This window comes from Macaca nemestrina, chromosome 11, assembly GCF_043159975.1.
Source record: "Macaca nemestrina isolate mMacNem1 chromosome 11, mMacNem.hap1, whole genome shotgun sequence".
In the NCBI taxonomy this organism is placed as follows: domain Eukaryota; kingdom Metazoa; phylum Chordata; class Mammalia; order Primates; family Cercopithecidae; genus Macaca; species Macaca nemestrina.
The window spans coordinates 45,889,141-45,908,045 of NC_092135.1; the positions used below are offsets into that span (position 1 = coordinate 45,889,141).

An 18,905-nucleotide genomic window follows, 5' to 3' on the forward strand; every position below is an offset into this window, starting at 1 on the left:
ACGGAACATGAGATTTTTAGGGCAATGAAACTATTCTGTATGATACTGTAATGATGGATCATTATATATTTATCACAATCCACAGACTGTACAAAACAAAGAATGAATTCATTCATATGTTTCTTTTTAAAGAAATAAGACATTTCAATAACATTTATATACCAAAGTAAGCAAATTTTTTATATCTTATTTTTCTTTGTCAACACCAATCATCACACTATTCAAGGGCATAATTCCTAATGGTTGGGAAGAGACTCTCGCAATGTAAAGGAAACAAACATATTGTTATTTTATAAGTATTTAATATAATAAAAAGATGTTATCTATGATTATTTCTTCTCAAAGTACCTGACAAAGCTCTGTGATCCCATGCTGCTATTAAATGTATAAAAACATAGTTTAAAAAGACTAATATTATACATATTAGCATCTTGGAATTATTTCTGGGTGCAAAGGTTATAGGTAATTTTCATTTTTTAATCACTTTCATACTGAATGTATATTACTTATTTTTGTAACTTTAAAAATTTTCTTGCACATTTAAATCAAATCCTGTACTTTACAATTTGAACATATAAATTCCTAAGTGTAAATTACGATGCTAAAATTCTATTTTAACTTTTAAACATATGTTACAAACATAAAATGTGTTTTACCATAAATTTTTAAAAACATGATGCTCACCAGATATTGCAGCAGTGTTGGTATAACAGGTTGGACTAAAAAACCCACCAAAGTCTAATGGGTATTAGCTGAAACCCAGCTTTTCAGGGAAAATAGTTTTGGTATTTACTCATTATAAAGTAAGTTGACTGAGACACATACAAACCATACAAGTGGTCATATTAAGAGTGCGTTTAAGACCGACATTTCTGGGTTATCTATATTAGAAAATATGTATTTTTTGTAAACAATACAAAAAAGAAATAAGGAGAAAGTGAAACTGTGCAAGTGAAAAGCCAACAGATCAGAACTTAATTCTTGAAAAGTCTGACCTCAACTCTTTGGTCATGCTACAATTTGGATATGGTTTCTTTATCACCACCAAAGCTAATGTGGAAATTTGAACCCCACTGTGGCAATATTGAAAGGTGAGGCCTAGAGGGAGGTATCTGGGTTCTAGGGGTAGATGCCTCATAAATGGCTTAGTGCTATTCTGGAGTTAGTGTGTTCTGGCTCTCACGAGACTGGATTAGTTCCCTGGCGAATGGCTTAGTTCCTTCCCACAAGAGTGGGTTGTTATAAGGCCACTATGCACTCCTCAGATTTTCCTCTTTGAATGTTTCTTTTTCTCCTTTGACTTTGTCCACCATGTTGTGAAGCAGGAAGTATGAAAGCCCTTCCAGAAGCTAGGTCTATGTTCTTGAACTTCTCAGTCTGCAGAACTGTGAGCTATAAGACCTCATATCTTTACAAATTACCCAGTCTTAGGTATTCTTTTATAGCAATACAAAGGCAGGTCAAAATTTTACACTATTCTCAATTCCCCTATTAATCAAGAAAGTAGTATAGGACTAAGAATTTGCTATGTTTTATTGGAGGTAAGGAGAGACATGGGAGAATATAAGATAAAGGGTAAAAAGAGATTAGGAAAAGGTAGCAAACCCAAAATATGTTTAAGATCAGCATTTTGGGCAAGATCTGCAATGAAAAGAGAGAATAAAACAGAAATGAAAGGATGGGAACAGCTGTCAATTCCAGGTTTCATCTGCCTTTTGGTTTATAATCTTCAACTCATATCTTATTTTTCTACTTATGCATTTAGTAAAATATACAAAGCCATCCAGTCTCATCAGCTAATACTCTAAATAATATAAACACAACAAGTTCACTTAATAACCGGTCTTTTAATTTGGGCTAGAATTCAATGAGAAAACCATTCCTAAAAGACTTGCAGTGCTAACATGGTTTAAATTAAACAAAAGCCTCTAACCCACTTCATCAGAGGCCATGAGGCTTATTTTCTATAGAGGATAAGACAGAAATCTACCCTAGGGACACAAGACACAGCAGATGATGAGGGTATCAGACAAAAAAGTTTTGAGGGGGAGGAGAGGATTAAGATAGTGTTTATATATTGAATATTGAGGCTCTCCAGCTACCTTCTTTCACATAGTTCTCATAGCACTGGCAATCAGACTTATACCTTAAAGCAGGGTTTCTCTGGATAACATTTTAAACTTGACTGTTCTTCGTTGTTGGAGCTGTCCTATGCACTGTAGGATGTAACAAGACCCCCAGATTCTATGTATCAGTTTTCAGTAGCAACCTATCTGTGGCAATCAAATAAGTCTCTAGACACTGCTGAATTTCTTTTAAGAGGCCAAATTGTCCCACTTGAGAATCACTGACTGAGAGGTAGAAGATTGGAGAACTCTTCTTATTAGACTCTTATTAGGCTTCCAAACCTAAAGATAATGACACCAGGGGTTTCCATCCCAAAAATGCCCAGCCATATTCACAGAACTCTAAAATAGCTTTCTAATGCCCTTGACATAAATTTGAACATGCAATCAAAGATTGCTACATAGCTGACGAAAGCTTCAAGATTAAAAAGACCAAAACATATTAACAGAAAGAATAATTTGGAAAAAACAGAGAAAGCAGGAAGCAATAAATTTCAAAACAAAACAACAATAATTTTAATTAAATTCACAGAAAGAGAAAATAACAGAATATAATAAGAAAATTATACAGAGATCAAAAAAGGTCTTTTGGAAATTACAAGTATGATAGCAGAAATGAAAGTCTCAAAAGTTTGAAAAAGGTAAATTTTCCAGAAAGTATGAAGAAAAAAAAAATGACAGAAAAAAAAATAGTCCCAGGAGGTAGAATGTTTAATTAGAGTTCTAGAACCAAAAACAAAGGCAAGAAAATTAAAGAAAAAACATGAGGAACTTTCCCAGAGTTGATGGACACAAAATATCAGACTGAAAGGATCCATAAAATGCATGGCAAAATGAATGACTATAGACTCATAATAAGTCACATCGCTGTGACATTTCAGAACTCTAGATACAACAAAGAGAAACATTTGATAAGCTTAAAAATGAGATTGTATAATCTTCCCGAGAGGAGACAAAAGTGATCAGAAGAGCGATGGAAGTAAGAAGGGCTTCTAATTTTACAATAGATGCTACAAATACCTTCAGAGCTCTTAAGAACAATTTCACTTTTATAATTTGAAAGCCAGCTAAACTAATAGTTGGAGTAAAATAAAGACACTTACATAAATATAACACCACAGAACATTTGCCTTTCAGAAAGCTACTAGAAAATGGAATAAAACAAGAAAGTACACAAGCCGAAGGATTAAATAGGATATAGGAAACAGAGGAACCAGCATAGGATAGAGACTGCACCAGGAGCAACTCTATAAAGCAATGGGCCAAAACTGCAGTACATCAGAATGGTCTGGGAGAAATTTCTTGATAATGGATAAACTGATAAAAATACTCGCTACCTCTGAATACATGGAGAGGCTATTTTGACAAGCAGCAGATAGTTTGGGTCTAAATGAATAATAAATATTTAGAACTATACAAATGCTAAATGGTTGTATATGAAAAATTAAGCTATCAATGGGAAGAGGGGGGACAGTGGATGGGATGTTTGTGGAAAAAGGCTAAATCTACATCACCTACAGTAAGTCAAGAGATAATGCCTAAAACCAAAAAGACAGGAGGTAGCAAAGTAAAATGTTATTTAGAGATACAGAAGTATATACCAGAAGAATAAGCCAAAAAAAGTTTCAAAAGTATTTGCCTCTAGATGGGAAAACTGGGGTAGTGACAGCCACCTCATCCAACATCATAGCCTTCCTGGCATTGAGCAAATAAGGTAATAAAGGCCCGAACATTTTGTTGCACCATGGTATCAGTCTGAAGGAAAATATTCTGGAGAATCTAACCTATGACAAAGAAGTGAGAACTGTTTTTAATAATAAGCCATGGACAAGCAGTTAAAAATGTAAGCATGTGTTCTCTTACCTTTGCAAGAGTTAAAAGAAAAAGAGAAAGAGAAGAAACACGCTGCTTAAAAATATTTTCTAATTTCATTAACTTGGCTTCTTATACTGCAGAGCCAAATGTTATTTTAGAAATCTGAAACCCATCAGACTAACTACGGATCTCTCTGCAGGAACCCTAAAAGCCAGAAGACAGTGGGGGTCAATATTCAACATTCTTAAAGAAAAGAATTTTCAACCCAGAATTTCATATCCAGCCAAACTAAGCTTCATAAGTGAAGGATAAACAAAGTCCTTTACAGACAAGCAAATGCTGAGAGATTTTGTCACCACCAGGCCTGCCTTACAGGAGCTCCTGAAGGAAGCACTAAAAATGGAAACAAAAAACTGGTAACAGCCACTGCAAAAACATACCAAATCGTAAAGACCATCGACACTATGAAGAAACTACATCAAATAACGGGCAAAATAACCATCTAGCATCAAAATGATAGAATCAAATTCACACAAAACAATATTAACCTTCAATGTAAATGGGCTAACTGGCCCAATTAAACAACACAGACTTGCAAATTGGATAAAGAGTCAAGACCCATTGGTGTGCTATATTCAGGAGACCCCTCTCAGTTGCAAAGACACACATAGGCTCAAAATAAAGGGATGGAGGAATATTTACCAAGCAAATGGAAAGCGAAAAAAAGCAGGGGTTGCAGTCCTAGTCTCTGATAAAACAGACTTTAAACCATCAAATATTAAAAAAGACAAGGAAGGGCATTACATAATGGTAAAGGGATCAATGCAAAAAGAAGAGCTAACTATCCTAAATATATATGCACCCAGTACAGGAGCACCCAGATTTATAAGGCAAGTTCTTAGAGACCTACAAAGAGACTTAGACACCCACACAACAATAGTAGTGGGAGACTTTAACACCCCACTGTCAATATTAGATCAACAAGACAGAAAATTAACAAGGACACTCAAGACTTGAACTCAGCTATGGACCAAGTGGACCTAATAGACACCTACAGAACTCTCCACCCCAAATCAACAGAATATATATTTTTCTCAGCACAACATCACACTTATTCTGAAACTGACCACATAATTGGAAGTAAAACACTCCACAACAGTTGCAAAAGAATGGAAATCATAAAAAACAGTCTCTCAGACCATAGTGCAATCAAATTGGAACTCAGGATTAAGAAACTCGCTCAAAACTGCACAACAATGTACCAGAATATCTGGGACACAGCTAAAGCAGCGTGTAGAGGGAAGTTTATAGCCCACAGGAGAAAGCAGGAAAGATCGGAAACCAACATCCTGACATCACAATTTAAAAAACTAGAGAAGCAAGAGCAAACAAATTCAAAAGCCAGCAGAAGACAAGAAATAACTAAGACCAGAGCAGAACTGAAGGAGATAGAGACACAAAAACACTCTCAAAAAAAAAAAAAAAAAAAAAAGGATCCAGGAGCTGCTTTTCCAAAAATATTAACAAAATAGATACACCACTAGCCAGACTAATAAAGAAGAAAAGAGAAAAGAATCAAATAGACACACACACAAAAAAAAGATAAAGGGGATATCACCACTGATTCCACAGAAATACAAACTACCATCAGAGAATACTATAAACACCTCTACACAAATAAACTAGAAAATCTAGAAGAAATGGATGAATTCCTGGACACACACACACCCTCCCAAGACTAAATCAGGAAGAAGTCAAATCCCTGAACAGACCAATAACAAGTTCGGAAATTAAGGCAGTAATTAATAGCCTACCAACTAAGAAAAGCCCAGGACCAGATGGATTCACAGACGAATTCTACCAGATGTACAAACAGGAGCTGGTACCATTCCTTCTGAAACTATTCCAAATCAGAGAAAAAGAGGGACTCCTCCCTAACTCATTTTATGGGCCCAGCATCATCCTGATACCAAAACTCTGGCAGAGACACAACAAAAAAAGAAAATTTCAGGCCAATATCCCTGATGAACATCGATGTAAAAATCCTCAATAAAATGCTGGCAAACCGAATAGCAGCACATCAAAAACCTTATCCACCATGATCAAGGCGGCTTCATCCCTGTGATGCAAGGCTGGTTCAACATACACAAATCAGTAAATGTAATCCATCACATAAACAGAACCGATGACAAAAACCACATGATTATCCCAACAGATGTAGAAAAGACCTTCGACAAAATTCAACACGCTTTCATGCTAAAAACTCTCAATAAACTAAGTATCGATGGAACGTATCTCAAAATAATTAGAGCTATTTATGACAAACCCACAGCCAATATCACACTGAATGGGCAAAAATGGGAAGCATTCCCTTTGAAAACTGGCACAAGAAAAGGATGCCCTCTCTCACCACTCCTATTCAACATGATATTGGAAATTCTGGCCAGGGCAATCAGGCAAGAGAAAGAAATAAAAGGTATTCAAATAGGAAGACAGGAAGTCAAATTGTCTCTGTTTGCAGATGACATGATTGTATATTTAGAAAACCCTATTGTCTCAGCCCAAAATCTCCTTAAGCTGATAAACAATTTCAGCAAAGTCTCAGGATACAAAATCAACGTGCAAAAACAACAAGCATTCCTATACACCAATAATAGACAAACAGAGAGCCAAGTCATGAGTGAACTCCCATTCACAATTGCTACAAAGAGAATAAAATACATAGGAATACAACTTACAAGAGATGTGAAGGACCGCTTCAATAAGAACTACAAACCAATGCTCAACAAAATAAGAGAGGACACAAACAAGGAAAAACATTCCATGTGCATGGATAGGAAGAATCAATATCATGAAAATGGTCATACTGCCCAAAGTCATTTATAGATTCAATGCTATCCCATTCAAGCTACCATTGACTTTCTTCACAGAATTAGAAAAAACTACTTTAAATTTCATATGGAACCAAAAAAGAGCCCGCATAAACCAAGATAATCCTAAGCAAAAAGGTCAAAGCTGGAGGCACCACGCTACCTGACTTCAAACTATACTACAAGGCTACAGCAGCAACCAAAGCAGCATGGTACTGGTACCAAAACAGATATATAGACCAATGGAACAGAACAGAGTCCTCAGAAATAACACCATACATCAACAACAACATCTGATCTTTGAAAAACCTGATGAAAACAAGCAATGGGGAAAGGATTCTCTATTTAATAAATGTTGTTGGGACAACAGGCTAGCCATATGGAGAAAACTGAAACTGGGCCCCTTCCTTACACCTTATACAAAAATTAACTCAAGATGGATTAAAGACTTAAACATAAGACCTAAAACCATAAAAACCCTAGAAGAAAACCTAGGCAACGTCATTCAGGACATAGGCATGGGCAAAAATTTCATGACTAAAAAACACCAAAAGCAATGGCAACAAAAGGATATGAACAGACACTTCTCAAAAGAAGACATTTATGCAGCCAACCAACATGTGGAAAAAAGCTCATCATTACTGGTCATGAGAGAAATACAAATCAAAACTATAATGAGATACCATCTCACACCAGTTGGAATGGCAATCATTAAAAAGTCAAAAACAACAGATGCTGGAGAGGATGTGGAAAAACAGGAACGCTTTTACACTGTTGGTGGGAGCATAAATTAGTTCAACTATTGTGGAAGACAGTGTGGCAATTCCTCAAGGATCTAGAACCAGAACTCCAGAAATACCATTTTACCCAGCAATCCCATTACTGGGTATATACCCAAAGGTTTATAAATCATTCTACTGTAAAGACACATGCATATGTATGTTTACTGCAGCACTGTTCACAGCAGCAAAGACTTGGAACCAACCCAAATGTCCTCCAATGATAGACTGGATAAAGAAAATGTGGCACATACACATCACAGAATATTATGCAGCCATAAAAAAGGATGAGTTCATGTCCTCTGTAGGGACATGGATGAAGCTGGAAACCATCATTCTCAGCAAACTAACACAGGAACAGAAAACCAAACACCGCATGTTCTCATAAGCGGGAGCTGAATAATGAGGACACATGGTCACAGGGAGGGGAACGTCACACACAGGGGCCTACTGGCGGATGGGGGGATAGGGGAGGGATAGCATTAGGAAAAATACCTAACGTAGATGACAGGTTAATGGCACATGTATACCTGTGTAACAAACCTACATGTTCTGCACATGCATTCCAGAACTTAAATTATAATAAAAAAGAAAAATTTAAAATAGATGTCTTTTTCCTCGCAGAAGAGGCAGAAAAGATTGCCGAAGAGAATCTCCCAGGAATCATCCCCCAGCAGGAACACCAAAATGAACAATTATCCATGCAAAAATAAAAAACAAAAACAAAAACAAAAAAAAAACACCTTCATAAGAATCAGCTGGGCACAGTGGTACATGCCCGTAATCCCAGCACTTTGGAAGGCAAAGACGAGTGGATCATTTGATTTCAGTTCAAGACCAGCCTGGGCAACCCGATGAAACCCTGTCTTTACAAAATGTGAAAAAATTAGCCGGGCATGGTGGCATGCGCCTGCAGTGCCAACTACTCGGGAGGCTGAGGTGGGAGGATCACTTGAGCCCAGGAGGTCGGTCGAGGTTGCAATGAGTTGAGATCACACCACTGCACTCCAGCCTGGGTGACAGAGTGAGACCCTGCCTCAAAACAAACACACACACACACAAAGAAACAAATAAACAAAAAATCCAAAATCAAGTAAGCAATCATGACCCCTGGTTTTAACCAGGAAAGAGGCACTGAAGAGGGCAGAAAAGACAGTATTGCACTGACTACACCACCCCTCCGCCAACCCCAGGCAGCACAACACTGAGATAGAATCTGTGTGCTTGGGAGAGAGAGCGAAAGTAAGTGTGGGATTTTGCACTGGAACTCAGTGCTGCTCTGTAACAGCAGAATATAACACAGGGCATTGTGCTGGCGCCCACAGAAGAAGCATTTAGCTCAGTCCTAGGCCAGAGAGAAATCCTCCACTCCAGAGGAAGTAATTGGCCTTCACCACATTCTGACTAAAGTGGTCTAGGGCCCGGAATAAATTGGAGTGACAGGCCACAAGGACTGCATCCTTTGGCAAGCCTTGGTACTGCACTGGCCTTGGAGGTAATGGACTTGAGTTAAAACACAGTGCAACACCACCTGTGGCAGCTAAGGGAATCCCTGAGGCACCCCTCCCCAACCCCTTCAGCTCGGGGTAAGGAGAAGGAAGAGTACAGTGAACTTTGCTTTGCAACCAGAGTATTGGTTCAGTCACAGTAAAATAAAGCAAAAAGACAGATTTCTGAAGCTTTTGATAGCAAGCTGTTGCTCTGGGATGGCATTTACAGATTCACCATAGGCAGGAAGGGAATGGCTGCCCTGATGGGATGGACTCAGTCTTGAAAGAATTCACCACCTGCTGACTAAAGTGGCCTTTGGCCTTGAATAACCAGTGGCAGTCATGCAGGATTGGCCGTGGCCCTTGGGTGAGCCCCAATACTGTGCTGGTCTGCGAGGCTTCAGAGGCAACTCAGCACAGTTCCAACTGTGGTGGCTACAAAAGTGCCTGTATCATCCCCCACCAACACTGGGCAGGCCAGTACAGAGAGACTCCTGACTGAAGGAAAGGGAAGGTAGAGAGCAAGAGACTCTGACTGGTAACCCAGGGAATTCTCCCAATTATCTTCCCAAGTCCATCAGAACTGTGTATGTAGGAGTCTGCAAGAGTCACAGCGTTCCTGTGCTTTGGACGCTCTTTAATGCCAAAATGGCTGCAGTGACTACAGGCTTGAGTCACAACACTCAATCTGCTTTGATTTCTTGGAAAGCCCCCCTGGAGAGTGACGGGAACAAACAAACCCAAACTGTGAAGACTAGCTCTTCCATGCCTAGATATCAAAGAATGTCCACAATTACCAAGAACATCTAGGAAAACAGGACCTCACCAAACAGACTAATCCTGGAGCAGTAAAGATATGTGACCTTTTAGATGGTCACATCTAAAAGGGAAATTTTAGATTGGGAAAAATTTCCCATTTAGATGGGAAATTCAAAACAGTGGTCTTGAGAAAGCTCAATTTAATTCAAGATAAAAGAGATAAAAAATTCAGAATTATGTAAGAGAAACTTAACAAAGAGACTGAAATGATAAAAAAAACAAGCAGAAATTCTGAAGCTGGAAAATTCAACGGCTGAAAATGCATCAGTCTCTCAACAGCAGAGGAATGAATTAGTGAGCTTGAAGACAGGTTATATGAAAATACAGTCATAAGAGAAAAAAATAATAAAAAACAATGAAGTATGCCTACAAGATCTGGAAAATAGCTCTCAAAAGGCATAATCAAAAAGTTACTGGCCTTAAAGAGGGCGTAGAGAAAGAGACTGAGGTAGAAAGTTTTTTCAAAGAAATAATAGCAGAGTACTTTTCAAACTTAGAGAAGCCAGAAGAGAGTAGGATGACAAACTTTAGCAGAAACCCTGCAAGCCAGAAGAGAGTAGAATAGTATTAAGCTGGTGCAAAAGTAACCACGGTTTTTGCAATTACTTTTCATGGCAATTAATATTGTGGCAAAAACCATGATAACTTTTGCACCAAACTAATACATCTACTGAAATTATCCTTGAAACATGAGGGAGACATGAAGATTTTCCCAGACTAACAAAAGCTGAGGGATTTCATCAACACCAGACTCATCTTTCAAAAAATGCTAAAGGGAAGTTCTCCAATCTGAAAGAAAAGGACATTAACAAGCAACAAGAAATCATCTGAAGGTATAAAACTCACTGGTAAAAGTAAGTGCACAGATAAATACAGAATACTCTAACCGCTCATATCTTTAGTAGGAAGATTAAAAGACAATCCTATTGTTAGATATGTGTTCTAACCTCCACCTTATCTGGAGAAGCTTCTTCTTTTAGAAAATCCAGCAAAATAACTAAGCCAAGACACGTTAACAAAAAAAGTTTGAGGCCGGCACGGTGGCTCATGCCTGTAATCCCAGCACTTTGGGAGGCCGAGACAGGAGGATCACGAAGTCAGGAGATCAAGACCATCCTGGCCAACACGGTGAAACCCCTTCTCTACTAAAAATACAAAAAAAATTAGCTGGGCATAGTGGTGGGCGCCTGTAGTCCCAGCTACTCAGGAGTCTGAGGCAGGAGAATGGCGTGAACCCGGGAGGCAGAGCTTGCAGTGAGCCGAGATGGCGCCACTGCACTCCAGCCTGGGGGACAGAGTGAGACTCCATCTCGAAAAAAGAAAAAAAAAAAGTTTGAAAAGAAAGTTGTAAGGAAATACAAGGGGGAGGGATTGTTAGATATGAGTTCTAAATTTCTTTTCAAAGAATATGTCAGTATGTTCAATTCTTTGCCTTCTACTTTTAAACTTCCTGTAAAGCAACCTTTTCCGATTATCTACTCCACCCTGACTCATTCTGATCACCTGCTCCACCCTACATTCCAATCACCTGCTCTACCCTAACTCATTCCAATTATCTGCTACCTGCTCTGCCCTGACTCCCACCAAAGCGCTCACTCCGTCATTCTCTTTAAATTAGCCAATCGGAATTAGTTTAGCCTGTGAGGGCTAACTAAAGTCAACAGGGGAACGACAAAGCAGCAGGGGCTACATGCATCAGGGATAAGAACCCCTTACCCTTCCTTGTCCAAATGTGCACTCACCATTGTTCCATCTGTAAGGGCGCACCTTTCTATATAGAAGTAACTTGCCTTGCTGAGAATTAAAAAGAAAATTTTATATTCGAGTGCTATTTCTTTTGTGGCACCGAAACTTTATATATAACATTATCAAAACAAACAAAAAAACAAAAACAAAACTACTTCAAAACTTAAAAGATAATATAAAAATATATAGAGACAAAACGTCAAAAAGTGAAGGGATGGAGTAAAAGTGTACAGGTTTTAAAGTTTTTTCTGTGCATGCATTTTTTCTCTTCTTTGCAATCAGAGTTGTCATCAGTTGCAAATAATTGGCTATAAGTTGTTATTTGCTAACCTCATAGTAACCACAAAACAAAAACCTCTAATAGGTACACAAAAAATAAAAAGCAAGAAATTAAAACACTACCAAAAAATAACTTTAGCACAAAGGAAGACAAGGAAAAAAGAAAGGGGGAAAAGCCCAAGAAAAGAACCAGAACAACAATAAAAAGGCAGTAGTAAGTCCTTACCTATCAATAATATACTGAATGTAAATGGACTAAATTCTTCACTATAAAAACATAGACTAACAACAAAAAGATGGAAAAAGATACTGCATGTGAAGAGCCCAAGTAGCTTTGTATCTATTTTTAGATAAAATAGATTTCAACACAAAAACTGTGAAAAGAGAGAAAAAAGGTTATCATACAATACAAAAGGTTTTAATTCAGCAAGAGGATATAAAAATGATAAATACATATCTATCCAAAACAGAAGCACTTAAGATATATAAAGTCAAGTGTATTAGAGTTAAGGAGACAGAACCCAATACAGTAATGACTTGGGACTTCAACAGCCCACTTTCACCATTGGACAAATCATCTAGACAGAAATAAAGTAATGAATTTAATCTGCACTATAGATTAAATGAACCTAATCGATATTTACAGAAGCCATCATACAACAGCTGCAAAATACACATTCTTCTCCTCAGCACATGGAGTATTTCTCAAGGATGGATCCTAAATTCTCCAATCAAAACAGAGGCGCTGAAGGACTAAACAAAACAAGGCCCTAGTACCTGCTACATATAAGAAACTCACTTTATTTATAAAAACATAGATAGACCAAAAGATGGAAAGAGATACTGCACGCAAACAGAAACCCAAAAAGAGCACCATCATGTTAGGCCACAAAACAAGTCTGATAAAAATTATAAAGTATCTTTTCTAACCACAATGGAATAAAAGTAGAAATAAATAACAAGTGGAACTTTGGAAACTATACAAACACGTAAGAATTAAACAATACGTGCCTGAACAACCAATGAAGTAATTAAGAAGGAAATTTTAAAAATTTCTTGAAACAAATGAAAATGGAAACATAACCTGCTAAAACTATGAGATACAGTTAAAGCTAACACTAAAGAGAACGTTTATAGCGATAAATGTGCAAATCAAACAGTAGAAAACCAAGAAATAAACAATCTAGTAATGCATCTTAAAGAACTAGAAAAGCTAGAGCATACCAAGCCCCAAATTAAGAAAAGAAATAATAAAACAAGAAAATTAATTAAAAACAGAAATAAAATTAAGACTAAAAAAAAATAGAAAAGATCAATGAAATGAAAAGGGTTATTTGGAAAGATAGACAAAATCAATGAACCTTTACCCAGACTAAGAAAAAGAAAAAGAAGATCCAAATAAAATCAGAGACAAAAAAGGTGACATTACAACTGATATCACAAAAATTCAAAGGATCATTGGAGACCGTCATGAACGATCGCATGCCAATAAATTGGAAAACCTAGAAGAAATGAATAAATTCCTAGGCACATACAGCCTAATAAGAGTGAAACATGAAGAAAACCAAAATCTAAATAGAATAAGTTTCAAGATACAAACAATAATAAAAAGTCCCCCATCACAGAAAAGGCCAGGACTTCATGGCTTCACCGAATTCCACCAAACATTTAAAGAAGAGCTAACATCAGTCCTACTCAAATCATTCTCCAAAATCATGGAGGATCTCCAATTTCATTTTATGAGGCCAGATTTATTTATTTATTTATTTATTTTGAGACAGAGTCTCACTTTGTTCCTCAGGCGATCTGCAACCTCTGCCTCCTGGGTTCAAGCGATACTCCTGCCTCAGCCTCCTGAGTAGCTGGGATTACAGGCATGAGTCACCACACCCACCTAATTTTTGTATTTTTTGTAGAGATGGGGTTTCACCATGTCAGCCAGGCTGGTCTCAAAATATCTGCCTGCCTCAGCCTTCCAAAGTGCTCGGATTACAGGAGTAAGCTACCATGCCCAGCCCCAGATTTATTCTGATACCAAAACCAAACAAAGATAAAACAACAACAAAAAAGAAACTACAGGCCAGTATCTCTGATGAAAACAGATACAAAAATCCTTAACAAAACAGAGCAAACCAAATTCAACAGCACATTAAAAAGATCATCATAATTAACCGGGATTCATCCCAGGGATGCAAGGATGGTTCAACATATGTAAATCAATCAATGTGATACATCATATCAACAGAATGAAGGACACAAAGCGTATTGTCATTTCAATAGATGACAACAAAATCCTTTTTGATAAAATTCAATAACCCTTCATAAAAACTCTCAGCAAACTGGGGACTGAAGGATCATACCTCAACACGATTAAGCCATATACAACAAACCCACAGTTAGTATCAGACTGAATGGGGGAAAAACTGAAAGCCTTTCTTCTAGGATCTAGAAGAAGGATGGGCATTTTCACCATTATTACTCAAGTTAGTAATAGAAGTCCTAGCCAGAGTAAACAGAGAAGAGAATGAAATAAAAGACATTTAAATTGGAAAGGAGAAAGTAAAATTATCATTGTTTGCAGCTGATGTGATCTTATATTTGAAAAACCTAAAGACTCCAACAAACTATTAGAACTAATAAACAAATTCAGTAACATTGCAGGATACAAAATCAACATACAAAAATCCATAGAATTTCTCTATGCCAACAGTGACAACCTATCTGAAAAAGAAATCAAGAAGGTGATCCCATTTACAATAGCTACAAATAACATTAACTATCTAGGAATAAACTTAACCAACTACAATGCAAACTACAAAACATTGATGAAATTAATTGAAGAGGATACAAACAAATGAAAAGACATCCCATGCTCATGAGTTGAAAAAAAAAATATGTTAAAATGACAATACTCCCCACAGCAATCCACAGATTCAAAGCCATCCCTATCAAGAGCAATGACATTCTTCACAGCAACAGAAAAAAAAAAATCCTAAAATTGTATGGAACCACAAAAGATCCTAAATAGCCAAAACAATCCTGACTAAAAAGAACAAAGCTGGTAACTGGTAGAGTTATCACACTACCAGACCTCAAAATATACTACAACGCTGTAGTAACCAAAATAGCATGGTACCGGCATAAAAACAGACACGTAGAACAACAGAACAGAACAGAGAGTCAAGAAATAAATCCGTATATTTAAAGCCAATTAGTTTTTTACTAAGGTGCCAAAAACACTCATTGGGGAAAGGACAGTCTCTTCAATAAATGGTGTTGGGAAAACTGGATGCCCACATTCAGAAGAACAAAAGTAGACCCCTAACTCTTGCCATATACAAAAATCAAAGAAAAATGCATTAAAGACTTAAATCTACGAAACTACTAAAGGAAATCATTGAACAAAAACTCCAGGACATTGGTCTAGGCAAAGACTTCTTAAATAAGACCTCAAAAACACAAGAAACTAAAGCAATAAGATAAAATAAAATATCAACAAATGGGATCTCTCCAAGCCAAAAAGCTTCTGCACGGCAATGAAAACAATAAAATGAAGACATAACAGGTAGAATGGGAGAAAATATTTCAAACTAATATCTGACAAAGGATGAATAACCAGAATACATAAGAATCTTGAATGAACGACTCAAAAGGAAAAAAAATTCTGATTTTAATATGGTCAAAAGATCTGAGGAGACATTTCTCAAGAAGACATACAAATGGCCAACAGGTCTATGAAATAATGCTCCACATTATTAATAATCAGAGAAATACAAATCAAAACTATAATGAGGTATCATCTCACCCCAGTTAAAACGGCTTTTATCAAAAAGACAGTCAATATCAGATGCTGGTGAGAATGTGGAGAAAGGGGAACCCTTGCACACTGTTGGTGGAAATGTAAACTGGCACAGTCACAACAGAGAACAGTATGGAACTCCGAAAAACACAACAAATAGAACTATAATCCAGCAATCCCACTACTGGGTATATACCCAAAAGAAAGGAAATGGCAAAGGATGGATAAAGAAATGTAGTACATATACACAATGGAATGTTATTCAGCCATAAAAAAAATAGAATGAAATTCTGTCATTTTCAACAACATGGATGCGACTGGCAGACATTATAAGGGAAAGAAGCCAGATATAGAAAGGCAAGTATCACATGTTCTTACCCATATGGAGAAGCTTCAAAAAAATTGAAGTCATAGAGATAGTCAGTAAAAAGATGTTACTAGAGACTGGGAAGGGTAGTATTGAGAGGAGAATCAAGAGGAGATGGTTGATGGGTAGAAAAATATAGTTAGAAGGAATAAAATATAGTGTTCAGTAGCACATATAGTAATTACAGCTAAAAATAATTTAGTGTATGTTTTAGAACAATTAAAGGAGTGGAAATGAAGTGTCTCTAACACAAAGAAATGATAAATGCTTGAGGTAACTGATATCTCAATTACTTGATTTGATCATTACACATTGTATTTTTGTATCAAATATCACATACTCCCCATATTATGTATCCATAATAATTAAAAATTTAAAAAAATTTAAACAAATATATGAGTTAAGTTAAAAAATTTTTGGCTCATAGCATAAATATCTTAAAATCAAATCTCAGAAGTAAAAAAGAAAGATTAGATTTTATTTATGGTAGTGGCGGACAGGACCAAACTTTCTGCTGAGGCCAACAAAAAAACTAAATAATAATGAATGAAATAAGGTAATGTGAAATTTCATACCAAATTCCACGTGAAGGTAAGCCAGAAACAAACCATACACCAAGTAACTTTTGTTCTGAGGACATTTTCCTATCTAGAAGAAAAGGCTGAGAAAAAAGGCTGAGCTAATGGAAGATGTGCAGGTCTGTGGTAAAAAAAAAAAAAAAAAAAATCAAAGCACAAGGCCAGGTGTGGTGGCTCATGCCTGTAATCCTATCCTTTGACAGGCCAAGGCAGGAGGATCACTTGAGCCCAGGAATTCAGGATCACTGTGCGCAATAGTGAGACCTCATTTAAAATAAAATAAATAAATACAAAAAATCAAAATCAAAAATAAAAATAAAAGCACATGGCCCGCCAAAGCTGGGGACTCAGATAAGCTACCTAATTTACGTTCAGAGTTTAAAGACAACATCATTAGGATAAGAGGAAATTGAAGGAAAGTAGAATTCATGATCTTAAAATCTTGCTTAACAACTGTAGAATGGTCGACGTTGAGTTCTTATGTTGAGTTCTTCAGCAACTTCTCCTGTAATTGTAAGAGGATCAATCTGCTTCAATGATTGCTCTCAGTTGGTTGTTGTCAACTTCCAATGGCCTACCACTACACTCCTCATCCTCAAGGCTCTGGTATCCTTCGCAAAACTTTTTGAACCACCACTGCACTGTACGTTCATTAGCGTTCATTAAGGAATTCCAACTACTGAACATGAATAAAGCAACTTAGGACTGACAGCACTCCTAGAGATCTTTCCTAGAAAAATGTACCTTCTTAAGAAAGAGACTATTATTCTAGGACTCATATTCCTGTAATTTTTTAAATACAACTGGTATCAAGGCACACAAGAAAAAAATATCATGAGCTAGCAGACACAGACTTAGAAAATTTAGAAACTGGAATTATCTCCAACAAACAACAAATGAACTACGAATATAGGCGGCCCTTCATAGCCACAGATTCACTCAACCAAGGATTAAAAATATATGTATATTTTAAAAAATATGATGATAAAAAATAATAGAAATTTTTAAAAAGTCATGACAGTATAACAATATTTACATAGCATCTACATTGTATTAGGTACCATAAGTAGTCTAGAGATTATTTAAAATATGTGGGAGGATGTGTGTAGGTTGTATGCAAACATTATGGCATGTTATATAAGGAATTTGAGCTGCCTGTGGATTGTGGTGTCTGCATGGGGTTCTGAAACCAATCTCCCACAGATACTAAGGAGCAACTACACTAAGCCAACAAAAGCAAGATTGTAATTTTCAGCAGGTAACTAGAAACAGCAAGAATATCACCAATATCTTTAGAAAAATACTGATGCATTGATTTAATAATCTTGATGAACACAGGGCAAGATAATTCCACACGATGATTTAACATTTCCTCTACCCCGACAACCACACTTGACTAGGAGGAAAAATAAAAAAGAAAAAAAGAATTCCACACAAAAACATCAGAGTGAAACAGCAGAAAAATTACAAACAAAAAAAAAAAAAAAGAAAAAAAATTCTAAAAGATTTCCTTCAAAGCAGCACGAATTATTAGGTTGGTACAAAATTAATTGTGGATTTTGCATTGTTGGAATTTGCCATTTGATACTGGAATACATTCCTAAATGTGGTTATGTTATATATCTTTTTTTTTTTTTTTTTTTTTTTTTGAGACGGAGTCTCACTCTGTCACCCAGGCTGGAGTGCGTTATATATCATTTTAATGGGCATTTCTCACTTTATGTTTTTTTGCTAATGACTTATTACTTGCTGTTTGTATTTATTTTGGACTATGGAAATGATGCTAGACAAAAAGCAAAGTCGAGTGATTTTCTTATTCAAGTTCAAAATGTGTCGTAAAACAGCAGAGATGACTCACAACATCAACACTGCATTTGGCCCAGGAATTGCTAATGAACGTACAGTGCAGTGGTGGTTCAAGAAGTTTTGCAAAGGATACCAGAGCCTTGAGGATGAGGAGTGTAGTGGTAGGCCACTGGAAGTTGACAACAACCAACTGAGAGCAATCATTGAAGCAGATCGATCCTCTTACAATTACAGGAGAAGTTGCTGAAGAACTCAACATAAGAACTCAACGTCGACCATTCTACAGTTGTTCAGCATTTGAAGCAAATAGGAAAGGTGAAAAAGCTTGACAAGTGGGTGCCTCATGAGCTGAGCAAAAATTTAAAATAACACCATTTTAAGTGTTGTCTTCTCTTATTCTCCACAACAATGAACCATTTCTCAATCAGACC

The 18,905-nt window shown here is 36.7% G+C and overlaps 1 protein-coding gene across 8 annotated transcripts in view; it reads right to left on the minus strand.

Moving 5' to 3' along the window:
• Positions 1–18,905, minus strand: part of LOC105492698 (origin recognition complex subunit 4) — an 88,021-nt gene that overhangs the window by 64,463 nt on the left and 4,653 nt on the right. The window contains exon 1 of one of the 8 annotated variants that reach the window (XM_071073831.1): positions 11,642–11,699. The exons of the other annotated variants lie outside the window; for them this stretch is intronic. The gene's annotated coding sequence lies outside the window, so the exon portion shown is untranslated. Of the gene's footprint in view, positions 1–11,641; positions 11,700–18,905 lie in introns of those variants that run through there. 8 annotated transcript variants of the gene reach the window in all.